The sequence below is a fragment of the Rhinatrema bivittatum genome, chromosome 13 (genome assembly GCF_901001135.1).
Source record: "Rhinatrema bivittatum chromosome 13, aRhiBiv1.1, whole genome shotgun sequence".
Taxonomy (NCBI): domain Eukaryota; kingdom Metazoa; phylum Chordata; class Amphibia; order Gymnophiona; family Rhinatrematidae; genus Rhinatrema; species Rhinatrema bivittatum.
The window spans coordinates 55,652,615-55,675,997 of record NC_042627.1 but is presented as its reverse complement, the minus strand read 5'-3'; the positions used below and the strand labels follow the sequence as shown (position 1 = coordinate 55,675,997).

General features: G+C 41.1%; 1 long non-coding RNA gene across 1 annotated transcript; it reads right to left on the bottom strand.

Annotated features, from left to right (window-relative positions):
* Positions 1-1,504: 1,504 nt before the first annotated feature.
* On the bottom strand, positions 1,505-21,610 carry LOC115075077. The gene is made up of 3 exons (XR_003852424.1): positions 21,511-21,610; positions 5,270-5,420; positions 1,505-3,238 (listed from the first exon to the last, which is right to left on the bottom strand). It is a non-coding gene; the product is annotated as an uncharacterized LOC115075077 (long non-coding RNA).
* Positions 21,611-23,383: the final 1,773 nt, after the last annotated feature.

The following is a 23,383-nucleotide window of genomic DNA, read 5'->3' as shown; positions in this document are numbered from 1 at the left end:
AGGTCAGTCCAGTAGTGCTCTAATTTAATCAGATTTATAAGGTGAGAATGGCTTCACAAGTTTTTCATACTAGCATCTTCTCAAAAATGGAAAAGAATCAGATTATATTATGATGATTTAATTTGTTTTCAAATGTGAACTGACATTAAACATTTTTGCTAAGCCTGCTACATTTAAGTAATAGTCACAAAAGATATTCCTATTGAAATTCTGAAAAATAGATACTTGTTTTAAATTGTCTTTAATGCCAAAAATTTATGTTCATGGTCCCCATGAGTCAAATGGAAAATGCTATCAATGTGAAAATCATAGCTACTAATCACTACTTATATAACTATACTTATATTCCACTTAAAAGGATCCAAGGAAATTAATCTACAGATATACTACTTGTCATTTTCTTCTATAACAACCAATTATATGTAATAAGCTTGTTTAAAGCACTAGTATGCAAGTGACTTCTCAATTTCTCTGTCTCCTAACTCAGCAATGGAAAATGAGCTCGTTAAAAAGACATACCATGCTAAACTTCAATTATGGCCTTAGCACATAGCTCAGTTTGGCAACTTGCCAAATTGCTCACACATAATCATCCAGTAAGAAGAATTAATGCTGACATTGCATAATCACAGATAAAAATTATAGTCTCAAAATCCTCTTGATATACCTGAGGTGAGTCAGGGAAGAGTGCAAAATGATAAATTCCAGATGAGTTAAATGGACTGGTTTAAAATGAGATGGTACCCACTGTACTGTGAAACATTTCAAATGTGCTCATGGCAAATATTAATATGAACCCTACATTGGACAAAAAAAAAAATTAGAAGTTGCTATATTTTGAAATTCTTTAAACTGCTCCCCTGCCTTTTCCCTGAATTCCTGGCAGAGTATGATCAGAACCATGTCACAAATTACATTGCATACCATGAACCTGAAAGGATTATATTGGTTAGGGTACCATATGTTATTACACAAACAGATACACTAAAGGTAAGATATGAGGACTAGACCAAATAAAGATATCAGGAGAGGAGAAGGAGAGACTTGGGAGGGGGATATGGGAGGAAATGATGCGAGATAGTGGGATGAGAGAGACTGAGGGAGTAAGAAAAGAAGAGGATAGACTGTTAGTCAATAAAGACATTTTCATTTTCATTTCCTTTTTTTTTTTTACAGCTGTTCCATATCCTCACAGGATCCTAATGTTAGTCAATTTCAAATATTGCATTGCAAGACTTCTTTTGTCCTGCATGTGCAAACATATAGGATTTTCATGAAATTTTGGCTGATGTTGTAAGAACTTTATTGCAAACAGAAACTCTTCCATTTAGAATGTTCCTTTTGTCTTATGGTGGTTTCTTATAGATGGCTACCTGTATTTAAAGGAAGTTATTTCTTCCTTCATGGAAATCCATTAACAGCATCTTAAATCCTGAGAAATATCAACTTACAGTCAAAGTGCAGTCAAAAGGGAAAGACTGGTAGAATTTGTCATTAGGTAACTTTTAATTTCCTTGAATATTATGATGTAACAGAAAAACAGTATAATATAGGAAAAATTAGAAAAAAACACTGAACTTGAAAGAGCAAAGAACAATGTAATCTGTTATAAGAAAGCTTGTGGTCCAAGAACAGCAGAATGCAATGAGCACATCACAACAAGGGAGCACATAATGAGGAGATATTTTAATACTGGGGATTTTTACATAGGTAAGATTGGGAATTTAACATGAGAGCAAGGTCAATAATTCAGTGCTTATATTACCAGATCAGAAGGTTCTCTTATATAATGACTTCAAAAGATATTTGCCATAAAAGTAAAGAAACATCTGTCGGTGGGGTTCCAGCAAGCCGGAAGTGCATGCTGTAAGAAAGCCATCGGAGCACTTCGGAACAACCTGTAGCTCAGGAACATTTCAATTAATTCTTTGCTTCTTGTTCATTGGAGAGTGTGCAGAAAACTCCCTCAGTATCCTGGAGATGAAAACACTTATCCCTCAGGCTTATTCAATGAACCTTGTATAAAGGGAGGGAGGAAGAGAATGAGAGAGACAAACAGACAGAAAAAGGCAAAAAAAGAAGGACAAAAACAGACAACAGGAAGGCGACTGAAAATTAACTACAGTACTTGCAAGAAATAGAAGGGGGTCTCGTTTATCAAGTTTTCCCACAGGCATGGAATGAGAGAAAAGCCTTTATCAATCAGGCCCACAGTAGGCAACATATGCATTGCTAACAGATAAAATAGACAAAATGAGCCATGTTTATTGACATATATTATTGACCTCATAAAATGTCAGTTGGCAAACTACAGTACTGCTCCTTGCATTCAATTGTAAGATCTTGAATTGAAATGCTATAGGACGTCTGTCATTCTTGTAGAAGTGAAAGTGCATGGGTAGAATAGGCAAAATATTTATTGAAAACACAGAAGCAGTGTTGGAAAAGATGGATTTAAAAAGACAGCAGCACGATGGAATGTACAGAGACATGCAACCCTCAGGGCAGAGATCACAAATAGTTGTCATGCAATTCTCTGGTAACAAGGTGATGAGAGTATAAGATGGAGTGGTTCAGACAGTCTTGAGGGAAACAGGAGTCACAAAAAAAATAGGATGAGGTGCACTTGAAAGAGAATGGTAAGATAGTGATTACAGAGATGGAATACTGTGGAAAGAAGAAGAGGTTTTTAAATCCTGCATGCCAGCAAATGCAGGACATACCAGTCTTTTATATCATTAAGCAGTTTGAATGACGAGGAACACAAAAGCACTCTGCCATGAACAAAAAACAGGTTCAACAACAAAAAAAAAAGATGACAAGTGAAAAAGCTAAAAAGAAGAACAACCGTAGTATACTATGGTAGTTAATCACAAGTAATATCAAAAGAAACCAAACAGGTAAATATTGAAACCCACATACAAATTTATGAGATCATCACAGAGAAATAAGGCTTGCAAAAATCACTTAGAAGCAGTAATCTGGTGCAGTTATCTTGCACATACTACTTAAATGCAATGCAACCCAAACTTTGCAATCATAGGTCTCGTAAAAGTAATCCACTTTTCTGGAAATGTTTTGAAAATGTTATTGCATATAAAATGGCAGAGACGACAGTCAAATGACACTTATTTTTTTTAAAGTTCATTCAATAAGCCCTGCAATACCAAGCCCGACAATTTGTGTTGCATTTCTTTCTTCATCAGGGATAGGTTGTTCAGGCAAACAGTCAATTCAACTGTGACAGAAATATATAAAATTAAATCAGATTATGAAACTCATTACATTAACAAGAGTTTCTCACCAAAAGGGTACATATCAAAGATGTAGTGTCTTCTCATAAAGTACTAGGTATAGAAGGCAACATCCTAAAATGGGTTTCCTCTTTCTTAACTGACTGATCATTCAAAGTCAGAATTGAAAGATGTACATCAGATACATTTCAATTAGAAACTGGACTACTGCAAGGGTCAGCACTATCCAGCATGTTGTTCAATATAATATATGTGGCCACTCTGTCACTTACTATCAGGTATGGGCATCAAGTATTTTATCTATGTTGATGATATCCAGTTTCTAAATTCCAATTGACTTATCCATTGAGCATTCTTTAAAGTTACTGGAAATGTATTTTTCAACCAAACAACTACTTCGACAAATGAAACTAGTACTGAAAACTGAAAAAACAGAAATAATTCTCCTGAACAGAAAATATCATATGTATCTCCTACACCTATCACATACTTGAATGACCAGACAAAAATAGAACTATCTGAATATGCGCATGACTTAGGCATTATTATAGATAAACTCTCAATTAAAAACATATAAACTTAAAGAATGGTTATTATAAATTAAACATCCTAAAGAGATTAAAACCTCTACTACATCATAACAACTTTAGGACAGTATTACAAATGCTAATTTTCAGTGAATTCGATTACTGTAACTCCCTCCTACTGGGTTTACCACAATCAACAATTCGTCCGCTGCAAATTTTACAGAATGCTACTGCAAGAATTCTAACAGGCTATAAGAAATCTGATCACATAACTTCAACATTACAATCTTTACATTGACTCCCGATCAAATATAGAGCCCAATATAAAATACTGACAATTATTCATAATTCGCTATATAACAATAATGTTCCTTGGTTAAATGCATCGTTACACCTTTACACCCCTAACAGAATGCTCAGATCAGCCAATAAAGGTCTTCTGCTAATACCTACTGTCTAGGATTCTCATCTGAGCGAGGTCAGGGAAAGAACCATCTCGATAGCTGGATCTAAACTCTGGAACTGAGATTGGAACCAGATACTATGCTATTTAAAAAGGGCCTAAAAACATGGCTTTTTGGCATTGTGTTTCTGCTCATAGATACAAGATAGCAGCTAAACACTACAACAGATTGAATGCAACTGGAAATTTGAACATTAACATTTTTTTTGTATTTTTACTGTCATGTATGATTTAAAACCTGTTATATATCTGTAATTTGATTTTATTGTGAACCGCCAAGATTGTTTACCAGATTGACAGTATATAAATAAATAATAATAATAATACCATAACTAATAGTGACATATGGTTAATAGTTGTGTGTCTCTGGATACACCATTTTGAATCTGAATATATACTCAGCATAGGATAAGGTACTGACCAATAATCACATGAAGAAAATCTATTTTAAACTAAGCAATCAAGGTTTGAAAATATGAAAGACAATGTCAAATCCAACTTAAGAATGAACCAAGCTAATATTGAAATTCTCTCTTCATTTCTAAAAGTCCATTTATCCAAAATAAAAGAAAACATTAAAAACAATCAAAAAAAGAAAAAGAAAATAAATAAGGAAATATCATGCAATGCAAAAAATTCTAAATTAGGGAAGATCATTCAATATCATCATTCATCCCAGGTGGTGGTACAGAATTTAAATTGAATATCCAACACTGTTCTTTAAAAATTTAAAACTGATCAAATATCTCCACTACAACTGTATGGACACACCAATTCAATTCTTGTCCACCAAAGCTCTAAAAAGCAGTTTAAACAATGCATAACTATTTGAACACTCAAAAAATTTGATGCTCCATCAGCTTCAATGTTCTCGCAACTATTTTCTTATATGTCTCCGAGTTCTACCAGCATAAATCATTGGGATGTACAGTGTATGACATATAATGTTCTTAGAATTGCAATCAGTGTGCACCTCATATTTACAGTATATTGATCATGAGTTATTGAATGTTCCCATATCTTACCTTGAATGGTAGTGGCACACATACCACACCCTTACAGAGGAAATGTCACACAGGTAATTCCGATGAGTTAGATATTGGATATTATGTAATGATGTTCTCACTATTCAATCTATAATATTTGAGTCGTGTTTATAGGAGATCAGTGGCTCATCTGAAAAAATAGAATGAAATTTAAAGATATGCCAGTAATACTTGATACTTTGAGATATTATAGCTTCTTTATAGGGGTGTGCATTCGTTTTCGCCATATTGGCGATCAACAACGTATATTGCACTATTCGTTGTATTCGTAGGGAAGCGAAACGTATCGCGATTCCCCACAAATACAACAAATTTTTGCCGAATAATTCGGCCGCCAATTTAAACAACCCCCCAACCCCGCCAAAAACTTACCAAAACTCCCTGGTGGTCCAGTGGGGGATCTGGGAACAATACCCTGCACTCAACACACCCTCGGTACCAGTATCAAAATGGCGCTGATAGCCTTTGACCTACTATGTCACAGGGGCTACCGGTGCCATTGGTCAGCCCCTGTCACATGGCCATCTGTGCCATCTTGTGCTCCTACCATGTGACAGGGGCTGACCAATGGCACCGGTAGCCCCTGTGACATAGTAAGGGCAAGGCTATCGGCGCCATTTTGATTCCTGGCACCCGACGGCACGAGTACAGGATATCGCTCCCGGACCCCTGCTGGACCACCAGGGACATTTGGCCAGCTTGGGGGGGGGGCTTCTGACCCCCACAAGACTTGCCAAAAGTCCAGCGGGGGTCCGGGAGTGACCTCCTGCACTCGGGCCGTATTGCCAGTATTCAAAATGGTGTCGGCGCTACCTTTGCCCTCACTATGTCACAGGGACCGCCCTGTGACATAGTGCAACACATACCACTCTAGACTCTAGAGAAACCACAGAGACCGCCCCTGTGACATAGTGAGGGCAAAGGTAGCGCCGGCGCCATTTTGAATATTGGCAATAAGGCCCGCGTGTAGGAGGTCGCTCCCGGACCCCCGCTGGACTTTTGGCAAGTCTTGTGGGGGTCAGGAGGCCCCCCAAGCTGGCCAAAAGTCCCTGGGGGTCCAGCGGGGGTCCGGGAGCGATCTCCTACACTCGTGACATCGGGAGCCAGGAACCAAAATGGTGCCGGCACCACCTTTGCCCTGTCACATGGTAAGGGCAAAGGGCCACCGGCGCCATTTCTATTAACGCAGCCGTGGCCCGAGAGCGGGAGATCGCACCGGGACCCCCCCCCCCACTGGACCCCAGGTAATTTAAAACATTTTGGGGGGGTTCGGGAGGGTTGGGGATTTGTTTTAAAGGGTCGGGGTGGGTTTTAGGGTTGTTTTGGTATGCCGGTTTTCCCGCCCAGCCCCCTTTTATGATTTTTTGACGATAAATCAGGGGAATTCCTATTGTATCGCAGCTCTAATGATTTTTGACGATTTAAAATATATCTGACGATTGTTTTAAATCGTCAAAAAACGATTCACATCCCTAATGGCCAGGCCCCTTTGAAGATGCGCGCAGCATGCATACGGCCTGGCCACGTGAGTAACCCCCATTTTTTGTGCACGTGGGGGATTTAAAATTTGGCCAACAGTGTATGTCAGAGGAGGCAGAAGCAGCACTGCAGGTGGAGGATTTAGCTTCATTTTTGGGTCTATAAACCCTTTCTGGAAGGTATCGAAGAGTTAGCATTCACTAGATCTAGATTTGCTAAAGTATTTCATTTCTGTATCAGGAAATAAAAGAGGATTTGGAGAGTCAACCTTCAGACTTCATGCCTTGCCTATGGATGAAAACATTGCCACAATCTTAGCTTTCTTAGCTAATGCAACTTCCAAACCACTTTTGAGGCCACCACAGGCATTTGCTACTTTTCACTGCATTGAGTAGTTTCTTGAAGTTTTTCTCAGAACTGATCAATATATTTATTTACCTTGAAAAGCAGAGCAACAACAGCAAATCATGAGAAACTTTTTGAGATAGCTAATTTTCTTTCTGTTTGGGGGCAATTGATTGTACTCAGACTACCAGCAGCTACTGAGATGAGTTACAGGAACAGTAAATGAGTTCACTCCCCCAACATGCAGGTGATGTGCAATATCAAAAGTCTTTTTACTAAAGGATAGCTAAGCCTTCTGGCCTATGCCATGATTCTTTCATTTTCACACATTATGGGTTATATCAACTTTTTCAAAATGGCCAGATCAGAAGTAAATTATTTCAATTCGTAAGCGTAGAAAGCTTCTAATCTTTGTGTACCTATTATATTCATAGTCATGTATTTATTGATAGATATTTGATATTCCACCTTTTACCAAGAATGACCTCAAAATGGATTACAATAAATTTAAAAAACAGATGCATTTGGGTTAATTTACAGTAGTGTTCAAATATAGTGGAAAGCCATTGGGAATCTGCAAGTCCCAATCAGATGTGCAGATCATTAGGACAAAGGGAGAGCAGACCCTGCAGGGAAGAAATGCTTGAAAAGCCATGCTTTAGCAGTTTTCCTACAAATAAGATAGCAAGGCTCAAATCAAAAGGTTAGTGATACCTTGTTCCATATTTTCTAATAAACCTTAATCACAATAACTACACAGACGCAACAGAGTGGCTAACAAACACAAGTAAACTGGCAGATGACATTAACCCCACAAAAACTATACAAATACATGAGCCCAAACAAAAAAACCCATGGTTTAATGAAAAAATAAAGGAAATCAAACAAAATCTGAGAAAAAAAGATGGAAAAAAGACAAATCAGCAGATAACAACCAAATTTAGGAAACAACTAGCCTATTATAAAAAAGTAATTCTCGATGCAAAAAAACAATTCTTTAGTTCAAAAACTGAAAAATTCTCAAATAACCCAAGAACACTATTCAACATAGTTAAAAATCTGACCAACAATACAGCAGAGATGCCCCAAACCCCACATGAAAGCAAATGCAACGAATTAGCACACTATTTCTCAGACAAAATCTCAAACCTTAGAGCCAAGATCCCAATCCTAACCAAACAGGAGGTCAAAATGCATAAAAGAGATGTGACACAATTCTCTGCATTTGATGAAATATCACAAACCGAAGTAGAATCCATGATAAAAAAGTTGAACCCTGTACCACATATAATTGACGCCATTCCCACCACAAACATAAAAAAAAACTAGCTGATATAACCTCCTACACACTAGCCAAAATAATTAATTTATCACTCAGTGAAGGAGTTATGCCAGACTCACTGAAAAATGCAATAATTAAACCAATCCTGAAAAAGAGAAACAATGACCCAAACATTTCAAGTAACTATAGACCTGTCTCAAACCTGCCTATGCTCGCAAAGTTAATTGAAAAAGCAGTACAAAAGCAACTAGCAGAACATCTAGACAACAACAACATACTCTACCCATCACAACATGGTTTCAGAAAACACTATAGCACCGAAACATTACTAATCTCTCTTACAGATAATGTATTACGCGGATTTGATAGTGGAAAACACTACATCTTGCTATTACTAGACCTGTCCGCAGCATTTGACACTGTAAACCATAACATACTATTAAAAGGACTGGAAGAAATTGGATTACAAAAAACAACACTTGATTGGTTCACATCCTATCTGACAAATAGATCTTATCAGGTACAGATAAACACAACATCAGACAAGATCAACCTAAAAACAGGAGTCCCCCCAGGGATCAGCAATCTCAGCAACTCTGTTTAACATTTACATGCTCCCCCTATGTCACCTTCTGGCAGGGCTAGGTATCATCCACTTCATATACGCTGATGACATTCAACTGATTCTACCAGTAGAGGAATCAATTGAGAAAACACTCAATTTTGCAATGATGTACATAGACATAATAAAACAACTATTAAACCAAATGGAATTAGTAATAAACATAGAAAAAACTGAATTTATACACCTTGAACGAAACAACATTGTAAGAATCCAAAATCCCATCAAAAAAAAAATTAAAAGTCAGTTGAGCTAACCGATAAGGCTAGAAACCTAGGAGTAATTATTGACACCAAACTCAGCCTTAAGCAACACATATCAATAAAAGTAAGAGAAGGCTATGCCAAACTAATGATCCTTAGAAGACTAAAACCCTTATTAACTCAAGATCACTTTCGCACAGTACTACAGGCACTAATATTTGCTAGCACGGACTACTGTAACACACTTTTCCTAGGTTTACCATACACCACAATCAGGCCACTACAAAAATACTACAGAACTCAGCTGCAAGAATACTAACTGGAAAAGGAAAAAGAGATCACATCACCCAAACGCTTGCAGATTTACACTGGCTCCCAACAGAACAGAGAGTCCAATTCAAAACACTTTGCACAGTTCATAAACTAATAAATGACGAAAATGCTGACTGGCTAAACACTGCTCTACGATTACATGTCCCTCAAAGAAATCTCAGATCAGCCAATAAAGCACTTCTAACCATTCCATCAGTCAAAACAGCAAAACTCACTCAAGTTAGAGAGAGAGCGCTATCCTTGGCAGGACCATTATTATGGAACACACTACCGCTTGAGCTTAGACTAATGAAAGAACTAAAACTCTTCAAAAAGAGCTTAAAAACTTGGCTATTCAAAAAAACATTTCACAGCGAGGTCGCTGAATAACAACAAATACATACAGCTGAAAGTCACCTATAAAAAGCAAATGTTTCTATTTTAATCATAAGTAAATATTAGATTAAAACAGTTTTCACATATGATTACCCCAGGAATCATATAAACAGTATCTCCAACACACTTCTCATTTAGAGTATATTACTGAACTATGTAATCATAAATATTGGCCCACTATGGATAACTTAGATACCAAACCAAACCTATTTCGTGCCTAAATGTAAACCGTTGTGATGGTGCATCACTAAACGACGGTATAGAAACGTTTCTAAATAAATAAATAAAATAAATAAATTTTCAGTGCATAATAATAGAAGGGATGAATTCAAGTGCAGGACAGTCTTGCAGAAGCCATAGGAGGAGAGAAAAGAAGATGAGACATTTAGGGAAGACCGGAGATCACTTGAGGGTGTGTAAGAGGAAACAAGTTGGGCAAGGTATTGGGTGCTTTCTTACTGGTGCACTTTTAGATGAAGCAGAGTTTTGAATGTTACCCTGCTTTTGACTGGGAGCCAATGCAGCTAGTGTATAGATATTATCTGTCAATTGCTCTGACTTCTACCAAAAAATTCTAGTGGTAGTTCTTTGAAGGGGCTGGAGAAGTTTCATACTGTATTGTGTGAGGCTATTAAATAGGGAGTTGCGGTATTCAATTCAGCTGGTGATTACTGCATGAATTACCATAGCGAGCCTGTGTTTGCTAAGGTAGTTGAGCAGTTGGTCCATCTGACACAAGTGCATAAAAAGTCCTAATCATCTTATAGAATGCGTGATTCCATGGTGATGGTTTGTTTGAGTTGCACTGATTCCTGCTGATTCCTTAGGCTGTAACGGAGTACTTATCAGGTAAAGCAATGATCGTAGGGGATGATCTTGTTTGCTGAGCCAGAGGACTTCTGATTTGATGGGGATGTGAGGCAGTGCCCCTAGTGTTCCCCTATGAACCTGTGCAGGACCAGGTCCACCTTAAATGCCTTAAGGAGAGAATGCTCTATGGGCGGGATCCTGCGGGCAGGTGGGGCTCAGAGGGCATAGCCAAAGACTGGGGAATAAGAGAAGGGATCCAGGTGGGGATAACAGACCAGGCCTGAGGTCTCCAGGAGGAAGGCAGTTCCTGTGTGTAACACTGTCCAAACCTTGAGCTGAGACAAAGCTCAACGCACAATTAAACTCTGGAATTTGTTGCCAGAGGATGTGGTTAGTGCAGTTAGTATAGCGGTGTTTAAAAAAGGATTGGATAAGTTCTTGGAGGAGAAGTCCATTACCTGCTATTATGTCTGCCTGCTATTAAGTTCACTTAGAGAATAGCCACTGCCATTAGCAATGGTAACATGGAATAGACTTAGTTTGGGGGTACTTGCCAGGATCTTATGGCCTGGATTGGCCACTGTTGGAAACATGATGCTGGGCTTGATGGACCCTTGGTCTGACCCAGTATGGCATTTTCTTATGTTCTTAACATACACTCTCTGAGGAGAAGACAGTATATTGTTGTGCATCTGTGAAGCTCTAATAAAGAGCCACTATTTTAAAAAGCCTGGAGTCAGACTGCATTCTCTCTCCAGGCATGTGGGAATTACCGCTCGTTCTCACGGGGGGGGGGGGGGGGGGGGGGTTAGTTTGAGTTTGTGGTTGTTAAGCCATTGGGCTGCTTTTGTCAGATAATTGGCAGCATTGTTGTATGGGTTCTACAGTTTTATTAAAGCAAGCAAGCAAATAAATTTTGTTCTTTTATAAAATTTCCCATTTGATATGCAGATAAACGTATGCACCCACTGCTTGTTCATGTGTAAGTTTATTCAGGCTGAGTAGAGGCATTCCCAGAGGTAGAGCTAGAACTTTCAAAAGATCCTGTGTAATTTTCTCCAAAATAGCAGGTATAATTGTGTTTTTAGTTAATTTTTATTTCAAGGATCGGTTAGTTGTTTGGTTGGTTATTTGGGCTATTATATTGATTACCTATATTATTTATTGTTTTGTTAACCACTTTCATTTTATATATATATATATATATATAAATAATATTCTAAACATTGTTTTTGATATATATATAGCGTGGTTTTCTCACTTCTGACTTTACTCTCTCTCGGTCTCTTATAGTTCTGGCTTTACTTATTCTCAGTTTCTTATTACAAACGTAGTTAAATGACTCATTACTGCTTCTTGAAAGATCACCTTCATCATATTTGTAGCGTCATTACTGACTGCTTGAACCATTCTAAAGAAACTGAGAGAGAATACAGTCAGAATTGAGAAAACCACACTAAATATCCCAAAAACAATGTTTAGAATCCCCTGATGAAGCCGCTTGGGTGGTGAAACATCGAGGTCTCCGTGTTGGGGAGTGTCAATACATGAAGATCTGTTATACATCTGTGAAAACCCTGTATATTTGTGAGAACACCGGTGGGGTGTGAATGGAAAAACTTATACTTGAACAATAACATCATTGCAAAAATGCTGCAGGTATATGACCATAGGGGTGTGAATTGAGAAATTTATACTTAAATGTTAATATTGAGAAATTCATGCTGAATAAGATTAATGTATTAGAGAATTTGCGAAAAATCTCTGTGAGTATGTGATGTAGGGAATAACATCTATGAAGATTATTGAGAAGTGGAATAATGGCTTTTTAAGTAGTGAATTCTGAAGAATAATGTGTTTGATTTTAAGAATTGTGGAATAACAAATTGTTCAGCTGGTTGTTTTAGAAATATGAATATAGAAAATATAGAGAAATAAAAGAAAGAATAAAAATTTGATAAAAGTGAAAAATTGGTATGAATCCTCATGATTTGTATATATTGACTTTTGGGGAGGATCAGGTGCAAGAAATAAGTGATCTGTCTTTTGGTGATATATATATATATATATATATATATATATATATATATATATATATATATATATCCTTTTGGCCTTGCTAACAGTAAGGTGAAGAGCAAGGGAGTAATTCTGTAACTGTTCACATTGGTAAAAAGTCCGTGGATCTCTTTTATATATATATATATATATATATATATATATGTATTATAAATGTCTTGATATGATTAGCACTCCTGGATTGAAAACCAATTATTTCCATCAGAACAAAAAATGCTACAAGCAATGCCACATTCAGTTTTTGCAGGTTCAATTTTCATGCTATTCTCACTTATTAAATAAGATGCAAGCTATATAACAAAAAAAAAAGTCAGAAATGTCTAGGCATGAAAGGTTTTCCGGCTAATATTAAGGTTATCCACTGAGAATTTTTTCCTGAGAAACCATCTGTAGCATTAAGCACTGCCTTAGAGTAAATGCTCTGCAGAAGGCAGATGAAACCCTGAACAGCAAGTTTTACTGACGTGGGCTATCACTAATTTCTCAGTAAATCAAACATTCTTCCCTTGCAGCAATATCTGTGTTGTCATGCAAGAAACAGATTGACTCTGCATTGATACTGTTGAATTCCCCTCTGCAGTTGACAAGAGTTCCATTATATCCATATGTTCTGTTTTTTTCTGTCATAGGAAGTTGGAAAGAGCCTTTTTTTTAATTCTACTTATTTTGCAGTTGCTATCTCTTCAAATTTAAAAGAGATAATTTCATATTGAAAAAGTTAATAAAAAAAAGTCAATAAGGTCAATTGTTTAAGGATTTAGATGCCTAACTTTTAGGGAGTTAGGTGCCGAAATTGGCCCTTGTTTAAGACTTCTAATCTAGGTAAAAAAAATAGAACCCTTAAGTTTTCAACCAAAATGTCATCTAAATGTAGGGTCCTAAAACTTAGGTCATAAATTTAAGCCTGCAATTCATTTTCCTTGATTCATGAGTTTAGGTTTAGGACCTAGTGCAGAAAATCAGTGATAAACGCAACTTTTTCTCCTCTTCTAAATCCATCCCCATTGCTGCTCACTTTTTAAGCTCCTAAATTTAGGGACTCAATCCTAGTCAATTGTTGAAGGGATCAAGTTAGGTTCCTAAACCCTTTGGAGTCTGGCCTATATGAGGCTGCATTAAGTGGAGGCAAATACAGTGTTGCATTAGTTACAGTATTCTCCATTCTGTTAAATATAAAATGTAGGCATTTAGCACCATGCCTCATTTCGAGTCTCATATTGGATGTTGCATTCATACAATGGAACTGAACACTTTCAGGGCTCACTCTGTTTATGCGGGTGACATAATAGGAATTCATTTAAAATGCAGCCACATCCTGCAGTCTGTATGAGGTGGCTATGTCAGATGCACTTTTGAATAGATGATACCTTAGTGCATGCTTATTTTAAATGAGGAAAATAATCAAACAGATTTTTTGAGAGGCACCTAGACATGTATGAATACATAAAGACAAGGGACGTTAGTCAGTCATATACAACTAATGGCAGGGTTCCTAGCATGACAGCTGATGTTATTAATCAGCTTTACATGTAATTTGATATACTAACCAAATATTAATGGTACAATACCTCCTTTCTAAAGAAAGGCTTTGTCTTAGTATATCTTGTACAAAGAATCCTATAAGCATTGTAAAATGTTTTACAGTGGTAAGTTAAGCTATTATATCTTCATTTCTAATGCTGTAGATGTTGCAGTCCCAGTCGCAGCAGCCGCAACTGGGCCCTTACCTCCTTGGCCCCGGTCCGTCTCCGAGGGTCTGTGGCCTGTTTCGCGGCATCCCCCTGGGGGGGACGCCACCGAGGAGCCCTGCCTGGACGCCTTCTCCCTAGGCGCGCGCGGGCGGTCCGCACTTATGAAGGCCGTTTCCCGCCACTGGAAGCTCCGTCCCATCGATGACGTCAGACGCCGCGGCCTATGGAAGGCCGCCGCGGAGCCCAGGACTTTGCCTTGCAACGGGGTTCCTTGCAGTTCTCAGTTGCTCTGTGCCCCGGAGTGTGCTATTGCGTTAGCGACTCCGTTCCTGCCTGAGACTTGTGTTCTCTCCGTGCTCAAGTCTTGCTTTTGTCTGGCTTGCTTGCAGTAACCTGTTCTGCTTCAGTTCCAGCTTGGTTCCAGGTTCCAGTGGCCAGTTCTGCTTCAGCTCCTGTCTGGTTCCAGTGGCCAGTTCTGCTTCAGCTCCTGTCTGGTTCCAGTGGCCAGACCTGCCTCAGCTCCTGTCTGGTTCCAGTGGCCAGTCCTGCTTCAGCTCCTGTCTGGCACCAGTTGCCAGTTCTGCTTCAGTTTCTGCTTACTTCAGTCCTAGCCTGCTTCAGTTCCTGCCTGTCACCAGAGACCTGCCTGCCTGCTTCAGCTCCAGCTTCAGTGATCGCCTAAGTCCCAGCGGCCGGGCTCCTACGGGCTCCTCCCGGGGGAATACCGGCTTCCAGGGTGAATCACCTAAGTCCCAGCGGCTGGACTCCTACTGGCTCCTCCCGGGGGAGTACCGGCTTCCAAGGTGAATCTCACCTTCTGCTCCTGCCTGGTATCCGCCTCCCGACCTGTCACTCTCCAGAGACTATAGTACACCTCTCCCCAGTCTCTCACAGGTCGGCCAAAGGGTCCACTAAATACTTCACTCACAACAGAAGAGTTATATTAATAGAATATACTAATAAAATCTTACCACGGCATAAGGTTGTCCCTTTGTTGTTTTTTGCTTTGGCTACATGGGACCGCCTTCCGAGTTTTTATGCAGGCACATTATCAACAGAGACCAAACTGCACACTGAAACAATCGGTCAATACCAAAAAGTAGGGATGTGAATCGTTTTTTGACGATTTAAAATATCGTCCGTTATATTTTAAATCATCAAAAATCGTTAGGGCCACGATACAATACCAATTCCCCCGATTTATCGTCAAAAAATCGTAAATCAGGGGAAGGGGGAGGGCAGGAAAACCGGCACACTAAAACACCCTAAAACCCACCCCCGACCCTTTAAATTAAATCCCTCACCCTCCCTCACCCCCCCCCCAAATGCCTTAAATTACCTGGGGGTCCAGCGGCGGTCCGGAACGGTCTCCTGCAATTGAATCATGTTGTCTTCAGCCGGCGCCATTCTGCGCCGCCATTTTGCAAAATGGCGGCGCAAAATGGCGGCGGCCATAGACCAACATGATTCGACTGCAGGAGGTCGTTCTGGACCCCCGCTGGACTTTTGGCAAGTCTTGTGGGGGTCAGGAGGCCCCCCCAAGCTGGCCAAAAGTCCCTGGAGGTCCAGCGGGGGTCCGGGAGCGATTTCCTGCCGCGAATCATTTTCCGTACGGAAAATGGCGCCGGCAGGAGATCGACTGCAGGAGGTCGTTCAGCGGGGTCCGGACCCCCAGGTAATTTAAGGCATTTGGGGGGGGGGGTGAGGGAGGGTGAGGGATTTAATTTAAAGGGGTGGGTTTTAGGGTGTTTTAGTGTGCCGGTTTTCCTGCCCTCCCCCTTCCCCCGATTTAGCTACGGACCGCCGCTGGACCCCCAGGTAATTTAAGGCATTTGGGGGGGTTTGGGAGGGTGGGGGATTTAATTTAAAAGGTCGGGGGTGGGTTTTAGGGGGTTTTAGTGTGCCGGTTCACGATTTTAACGATTTTCACGATACTCTAAACACCCAAACGGCGACGATACGATTCCCTCCCCCTCCCAGCCGAAATCGATCGTTAAGACGATCGAGGACACGATTCACATCTCTACCAAATAGTGTCTGGAAGCCCAAATCATTCAGCTATAGCAAGACTGAGAACAATGAAATAGATCAGGTAAACCTACATATATTGTAAATGCAGAAATGTATTCCTTTAAAGTAGCTTGCCCAGTGCCCTCTGGGGCCGATGCAATATCATGTGCTCAGCCTAGCGCACAGGTTAGCCCATGATTGCACGTGCGTTTTGAACACGTTAGGCTAACACCCGATGCAAAAAGGGGATTAGTGTATCCAAAATGTGCATCCAAACACGCTCGTTAACTAATAGTGCTCATCTCATGTAAATACCATGTAGATGAGGCTATTAGCTATTGCCCCCGATGAAAAAAATCACTGTGTGCCCGACACGCATGTTTTTATGTGCAAGAATTAACGCCAGCCCCGGAGCTGACGCTAAATCTTGATGCACATCAAGGGCTCAGAAAAAAGAATTTACGCTCAATTTATGAGTGTCTGTTTTCCTAACCCGTGGCCGTGCACGGCTGAGAACAATAGATGCTCGTTAATTGAGCGTCCGCTTTCCTAACCCATATGCAGCTACTTCTCCTGGGTGCCCACTGCCATGAGCGTGCAAGGGAAGCACAATTTATGCCTAGTGCATCCATTTTAGCACAACAGCTCATTTACTATTGCATCTGGTGCCCAGGAGAGGGGGTGTGCATGCATTGAAAAATCATGCGACCAGTTTGGACGCATGTCTTCATGCTTGATATTGCATCGGCTCCTCCATGTGGTAAAAGTATCTGTATTTGAGTAATTTTACCTGCATTATGAAGAGGTGTTCTTGTTGGCAGGATTGGGGTAGGATTTGGAATTCTGTGTACACTTTTGTATTTTCAAAAGCATGGGTATGTGCACACACAGGTGTAAATGTGTGCAGGTATTTTTTGTGAGATAATTTTCAGAAGGGAAGTATATGCATATTTTTCCTTTGAAAATTGGTGTAAAGTCTGTGGATGAAAAAGTACCCTTTGGACTTTACATCAATGCGAGCAGTTACAAAATTACCTCCCTAGAGATAGATATTAAAAACCCCACTGAATGGATAAGATAATTAGGTAACTGTATTATCTCTAGCAATATATTTAGCCACATTTACCTGATTAGAAGTGCGGCTAAATCAAGCCAGCCAAATCTATGGATATGGAGGACTGTGGAACTGAAAATATTTTGAAAATGCCAATGTGAATGAATAATGCCAAACCCCATTCCAACCCCACCAGCAAGGATGTCTGCTCACACTGCAGAAAGAATTACACACACATCCATTGTAGCAAAGCAGGAGCCTTAGAGTTCATCTTGGCTCACTGGCTTTGTGGTTGTACTGTCTATATCTTCAGTGTAGGCCACCCATTACCAGTACAAAATAAAAGATCAGAATTCTCACAGGCAGCTTAAACATGTCTCGCCTTTCCTCCATTCAGATCCTTGGCCTGACACCTCCGTTTGTTCCTCCTGGGGTAGGTTGCTGGACCAAACGTGTTCCCCCTAATGCCTACAGTGCCTCCTTCTGCCTTGGAGGAGTAGGTTCAAAAGGGCTTCTTCAGGTTAAGCTCCCAGATTAGCACTCATAGCCTGTCTCTGATTATGCGAAGGCCGCTCTTTGCTATGTATTTTTGGAATGGTGCTGGTGTTGCTGGGGAACATGGAGGACACTCCATCCGTTTAAACCCCATAGGCAAATGCCTGCTTTAGAAACAGATGTTTAATGCAGCTTTCCCCTCCATAAGGACTCCAGCACAGTAGCAGCTCTAGTCCTTGGGATTTTTAATCCTTCCAGTTTACCGTCCAGGATATCAAGAGCTCCTACTCTCAGGCACCCGGCTATTAATGTGAATGCTGCCAGCCTCTGTATCAGTTCTCAACCCTCACAAGTCCGAACAGACAGAGATTAGAATAAGGGTTTCTTTATTTCCTTATTCTGGGACTACACAAACAGTTTTCCATTGCAAAAAATACAAATCCATCTAATTTTCCAGGGAACAATCCATTTTCCAGTGTAATCACAGTTCACATGTTTGGATTCAAACACAATAACTGCAACTTCTCCTCATCCAGGCTACTGGTCCTCAGTTCATACATTCTTACACAAAAAGCACATCTACTTGCCCAGCTGTTCTCCTTAATCGAGGCATGAATCACTTGGGGATTTATCTTAGCTAACACGGGATATATTTTAGAAGGTAGGTCTGTTTTCTTCAGGCAGCTATCCCAAAAGGTCCCACTCCACAGATTTCCTTCACTTGGGGCAATTCTCTTTCTGTGTTTAACCCCACCTCCAGGAGCAGGCTGCACACCGGTGGGGGCCACAAAACAATTTGTTGTTTTTTCGGGGCTAACTGAACCACAGTCGCTTTTCTTGGGTGGGGGGAGGGGAGTTTCCTTTCAGGGCTTCGAGTGCTAAGGGTGGTTTGTAGATCTTTATATCCCTGGGAGAGGGATGCACACATGTATGAATCCCACTGTGGGCTATAGGTCCCAAAAATCACTTCAGACTCTGAGTAGTGTCCAAACAAAGTTTACTGATAAATAAGCAGTTTTAAAATGGCAGAAATGACTTCATCCTTAGCTCCACAGGAAAGAGATTTGGTAACAGTTCCTTCTCTCAGTCTGTGCAGGAATGTTCCATAGAGAGAGACCCTGGGTATCTCCATCCTCCAGGGTGTGGAAAAGTGAAGGCCCTAGGCAGTCAAAGTACCCTTTTAGTTTAGCAGGGTAGCCCTCCATCCTTGGAACAAAAACAGTCAAAACCAGACTTGGCACAGAGAGTTGAAATTTACCTCTCTCTCTCTCCCCAGGAGTGAAGACTCCAGGTGGCAGTCCTCTTGGATGTCGAGAAAAGTTCCTTTTCACAGTTTAATCAGGTCCTTGTTCTTTTACTTGTCCCCTGGATCCCGGATGGGAGGGAACCTCACAGGAACAGCACTTTGTGTTGCTTCTCTCACGTAGGAAGGAGTAGCCAAACACGTTCTCCTGATTTCAAAAACAAGGTTTTTCCCCTTCCAACTGAAGTTACCACTGGAAGGTCCTAGCCCCCGGTCACCACCTCCTCGGTCCTCTTATAAGGGTGTAGAGGGGCAGGTCTTCCCTAACATATACAGTCTCCAAACCCAGAGTTCCTGTTGTGCCGGAGGTGGACCCTTGGGCAGAGGTTGGGTTGACGCAACCCGTAGGAAGGATCCTACGGGTCCCCACCATCAGCAGGCGGAGTGGGCTGAAGGACAGAGGCCGGCTGGTGCTTCACCAATACCAGCCCTCTTTCCCCGCAGGTTGAGCCTTTGGGTGCCAGGGCTGGCTGGACTTAGGTGGGCCTCCGTATGTAGTCGTCGATGGAAGGATCGAGGTCAGCCCAGAGGCAGCAACAGGGAAGAGGAGAAGTCTGTACTGGATGAGGCGGAGACCTGGGCGCCAATAGAACCAAAGTCAGCAGGGGGCGCCCAAGCAAGAACAGGCCGAAGCCTGAATGAGCCAAGTCCAGGACGTAGACTGAAGAGGCATCATAGGGCAAGCTGGAGTGAGGGCCAGCAGCAATCTGGAAGCAGTGGCAAGCAAGACTGAGGTCTGGACGAGGAGAAAGGCAATGGAGTAGTTAGGCAATGCAGAGGTCTGGTTCTGGAGGGAGGCAATGATGTGGTCAGGCGATGCAGAGGTCTGGGCTTGGAGAGAGTCAACAGCGTGGTCAGGCAAAGCAGAGGTCTGGGCTTGGAGAGAGTCAATGGCATGGTCAGGCAAAGCAGAGGTCAAGGTCTGAGGAGGCAATCCAAGAGTAGACTGAGGATCAGGAACGAGGAGAATCTCTTAAGAGGCAACGAGTACTCGACTAGTGAGGAGACCTGTTGCAAAGGCAATCCTAGGAAACGGAGGCCGGGCTTATATACGGGAGCTTTGCTGACATCATCATCCAGAGCCGCGGCTTGGTTCCTGCTGTGGGCCCTACTCCAGCTTGTCCTATGATGCCTTGCCCTAAGATACAGTAATGCCCTAAGACACAGTGATGTGCGGTGCTGAGTAGCAGCATCTCTCCATGGGCCATGCGGAGAGGCCCGGCGCAGAGCACAAGGATCAGTAGCTGAGCCTGAGGCACCAGGGGTGGCCCAAGAACAGAGCCGGAGGCCTACCGCTGCCAGGGACGAGGGACCAGGCACTGGATTCACTTGAGAGAGGTGAGGGGGCTGCGCCGCAGGTCTGCCGCAGCCAGCAAGCGTAACAGTTCCCCAGTCCCTGAGCCCAGAAGATGCGCAGGGTTCCACCAGGATATACAAAACCCAGAGGGAAATCCCAACCAGCTAGGGAGGGTCTGGAAGGAATATCTTCCCTGCCCTGATCAGGATACCCAGGATGGTTGAGCCTGGTTCCTCTAATTGAGGCTGAAATGCTAATGGAAAAAACAGCTCCTTATTACCTCTTAATCTTTAGCAAAACCAGATTCCCTCTATGGAGCTGCTTAAATACCTTCTGGGGGATGACCAAGAGGCTGTATTTCCATGGTATCCTCCCCTCACTAACCTATACTGTTCTATCTGGGAATATGAACATGTCAAGAGCCTACTGGTAACGTGACTACAGGGTCTGTTATATCACCTTGATGACTTGACTTGTCACCAGCTGAAACCTAATATATCTGTAGTTTAACTGCAGTACGAGAGACAAGGGCAGAGCTTTTTACTCTCATGTGCTTCCAAGTTCTCCTAGCTAATTTTGGGAACATTTTACTCCACAGTAATTTCCAACTGCAGCTCCCTAATCCAAAAGAGCTTTGCCTATATGTAATTCAATAGTACTGCTGCTTGTTAACTTTACATATCCTTATGCTGCTGCAGTGCCATGCTCTCATTTCTGTCTCTCAGAGCAGTCAGTTCACAGTTCCTCTCTCAAGCTAGCAGTGAAAACTTTCAAGGTTCCTTACAAGCATAGCAAAGCAAATAAATAAACCACTTAGCTTTATGTTTTTGTTCTCTACTAACCCCTGTCTCTGGTTCTGCCTCATCTTCAGAGTCTTCCATCCTGCTCATCTGTGCTCCAAGCCCTGCTCCTCTTGAGGTCTGATCACCACTTGCCTCCTCCTGCTCCATGTCTGGTTTTTGCCAAAAGCCTTCACTTTTATATAGCTAATAGACAATCCATGTGGGGTTAGTGACTCCACCCAGTGCCTACTCTTCCCAGCTGAGTCTCTCAAGGCTATTGATCAAGGGCTGCTGGGAAACTTAATTCTCTAGTGCATCCACCTTGTAGTTTGCTTTAGGCTATTCAGATCCTAACCAGATCTTGCCATCTACTTTGGAGGTGCCAATTTCTGTGTAGGGTCTAGGATAGTTATTAGTAAGGAAATAGAGAGTTATTATCAGCCCCTCATCTCTCACCATGTAGCTTGCGGGATCATGAATACTTCCTACTATGGGCTTGCAAACCAGCTTTCAAAGGGAAACTCCAAAATTCTAATTGCTAGATTTAGCCAGATATCCAGTTGCTGGGTAAGTATAACTGAATATACTGTTAGAGATTACCAGACAAACTTACTCTCTTACCCTCTCAGTAGATTTTTTAATATCTACCTGTTGGAACTGGTGGGGCAGGAGTGAATGAGAATTGTTCTTGTCCCTTTCTTACTTACTCCTCTTGTAAGGAGTAAGTGGGGACTGGAGAGGCTGAGGTTCACTTACAGGAGGGAGCAGAGAGTCTCAGTGAGGTCCTGGCTCATTTGTGGCAGTGATGGCTATGGTGAGGTGGGGCTAGGGGATGCTCCATTTCAGTTCGTTGATTTTTTTTAAATTAATTTAATGGGGGCTTTTTTTTGGTTTGGTAAATGAATCAAACCAAAATAAATATTAAATGAACTGAAACCCCAATAAAAAGCAGAGCGAAACAGAAAACAAACCAAAATGTTAATCTTTGTTGTGTACATTCCTACTTGTTTACATAACTGAATTATAATTACTGTATACAATTCTTGTTGCCGTATCTAAAAAAAGATATAGTTGAGATGGAGAAGATACAGAGAAGGGTGACCAAAATGATAAAGGGGATGGAACAGCTTCCCTATGAGGAAAGACTAAAGAGGTTAGGACTTTTCAGCTTGGAGAAGAGATGGCTGAGGGGGATATGATAGAGGTGTTTAAAATTATGAGAAGTCTGGAACAGGTAAATGTGAATTGGTTATTTGCTCTTTTGGATAACAGAAGGACTAGCGGGCACTCTATGAAGTTAGCATGTAGCACATTTAAAACTAATTGGAGAAAGTTCTTTTTCACTCAACGCACAATTAAACTCTGGAATTTGTTGCCAGGGGATATGATTAGTGCAGTTAGTGTAGCTGGGTTTAAAAAAGGTTTGGATAAATTCTTGGAGGAGAAGTCCATTATCTGCTATTAATCCTATTACTAGCATCAGATGACTTAGTTTTTGGGTACTTGCCAGGTACTTATAGCCTGGATTGGAAACAGGATGCTGGGCTTGATGGACCCTTGGTCTGACACAGTATGGCATGTTCTTATGTTATAGATAAGATAGAAATTCTCATTTATAATAATTTTATTAAGATGATTTTATGATTTAAAAGTCATTGATGAGCTCATTGTAGACAGTCATCAAATATGCACTTTTTTGGAACCTTAAATCGTTTTTTGGTATTGACTCATTCTAGAAGGCCTAAATATGCCTTAAGCATGCACAGGTTAAAGACTTTAACCCTATGCATACAGTTATATGGAGCAACCATGACATGCCTGGGCCCTGCACAGAATATCTCAAACACTTGTGGATCAGGCCCTAAATTCTGGTCCTATGCCACTAGCAATGAATCTTGCCAGGCTGCCTCAATAGTTCATTCCTGTAACACTA